Below are 2,290 nucleotides of genomic sequence, written 5' to 3'. Positions count from 1 at the left end.
TTGAGTAAACTCTCCACACATTTTAGAAACTTTACACTCATAGTTGATGGCACGTTCCTGGAAGGCCGGACAGCATTAACAGGCAGCACTGAGTATAGCACGTCGTGTGTTTTTGTGCACGAAAGCTAACGTGACACGTGGACTTAACGACACGTGAAACAGAACTCAGCTCAGTGAAGACAACACTGAATGACAACTGTGCCAATGTACACTGCATTGAGTGCTGGGCTAAGGTTGGTAACGACGCGAAAGAAGTTGATAATGGTTCTAACTCGTATACCATCCAACGAGTTATATTCATTCCGCTCCTCGTATCAGCCAATGCGCCGCATCTGTTCTTGGAGTGTGCGGATAGTGTGATTACGTGGTACGGGATTTATGTGCTGGTATGTAAAGATAGTCTTCAATTCCCATATAAGAAACAAATTATCTTACGTCTAAGAGGGTATTAATGAAAACTTTTTATTTCATGCCAACGGTAATGCGTTTGTCTTTTCCAGTCTAAAAAGTCTGCACACGATATGTAACACAGCAGCTGTTCGAGTAAGTAGCGACAAAAATTTGTACAATTGCTCTCTCTGCAGGGCAAATGATGACTTTTCATTTAAATTTGGCGGAGAAACCAACGCACTTTTATAGGTATCTATGACTCATATTTCAAATTTAAAATAACAATAGATTGCGTGTTCCCGACATCTGAAAGACATGATTTATTGTTTAAATCCAGTAAAACAGTTTCGATCGCAGAAAATGTTTATTATGATTGGTAACCGGTTTCGATGTATAATTTCGACCACCTTCAGAAGCACTGCAAAACAGTAATAATACGTATTCAGGAGGATTTTTATACAGAGAGATGGTAACGTAGCTAAAAATATCTAGAGTAAAAAGTAAAATAGTAACAGAATAAGGCGTTGTACCCATGATGGAGGCTGATGGCTGTGGCTGGAGAAGAGTCGTAACAACACGGATGACTACTGGTGAATAAGGCAGCATTATTCTAGAATGTATACTTAAGCCCTGCCCACCACATACGGCGTTACATCAGTGACAATCAGTCCTTTACTCATTACGCGTGGCACGTTACATTAAATGGTACGGTCGAAGTTTAGAAGAAAACATGCAACAATTTATACAAAAATTACTTACATAATAGCTCACAACATATCCTGTCATAACCTACTTAAAATAACGAAACACAATAAAAGACAGGATTTGGTCGGTTTTGTGTATCGTCTGCCCTCCATGGGCATCTGTAAGAACTCGTAAGTAGTCGTAGCAGACATGGCTATATTGGTTACCATAGCAGTGGCTTGCCGGTATCGATAGTACGTTCCAGCGAGGACCACCATCGACGTCTTGTCTTATTAGGTATGGGCTAAACTGTGATTTTCCGATATCACCGTAGATAATACACTGTCATTAGTCGCAAGTAAGAAGTGAACTGTGTATAGGCGATTATTTGTCAGGGCCTAAAAGGTTAACGTTTCAGTAACCCAACTGACAAAAAGTTACGTGAAATGGTATTATTAATATTTTCAGTAATTCTTCCTCAGTTGTTACATATTACACGAAAGATACGGTTGCCACAGACAAAATTTCATCTTAACAAAACAGTCAGTAGTATGTTCTATGTATGTTCTTCCTTTGGCTTTAGTTTTATATGAATGGAATACGTGTGAAAATATTGATGGTGTGATGTTGAGAAGAATAACACAAATTACCACGCAGTACCATAAGAGTTCACGTTTAGAATACGGATTCTAACCACATTATTACGTTGACAAGTACCCGAACCACACTGTCAGTCATTCGATATAGGGATAATTGAAAATATCAGTGACAGCAGAACTGGAGAAGTTGCCACATCGTCTTCTTCAGAAGCAGAGTTAGTTCTAAGTCTGTGAATGAACATAGGTGCATAGTTTATGCAAAGTGTGAACCTACCCAACTCAACTGCATTCATTATCAGAAATATTAGCGGTTGTATAATGTTAATTATATTGTTAGTAATTAGTAGCAGTATGAAAGTGTAATAATTTCATTATTTTCCAGATGCAGTTCCCATTCGATTACTGGCTGCTCTGTGTGCCCGTACACATCTAGAAGAGATAATCGTGAAGATTCAGAACGACTCTTGAAGAATTCGCTGCATAAAAGAGCCGTAATTGCTAACATATGCGTGCAAAAATGAGTATTGGTCCGGTGTGCCATAGAGGTCAATATGTGATTTGAAAGGGAGGATAAATAAATGTGACCTATACAGTGAGTGAATAATGAAAATTCCATA

This window comes from Schistocerca serialis, chromosome 2 (assembly GCF_023864345.2).
Source record: "Schistocerca serialis cubense isolate TAMUIC-IGC-003099 chromosome 2, iqSchSeri2.2, whole genome shotgun sequence".
In the NCBI taxonomy this organism is placed as follows: domain Eukaryota; kingdom Metazoa; phylum Arthropoda; class Insecta; order Orthoptera; family Acrididae; genus Schistocerca; species Schistocerca serialis.
The sequence above is the reverse complement of the archived record's forward strand: the minus strand, read 5'-3'. Positions refer to the sequence as shown.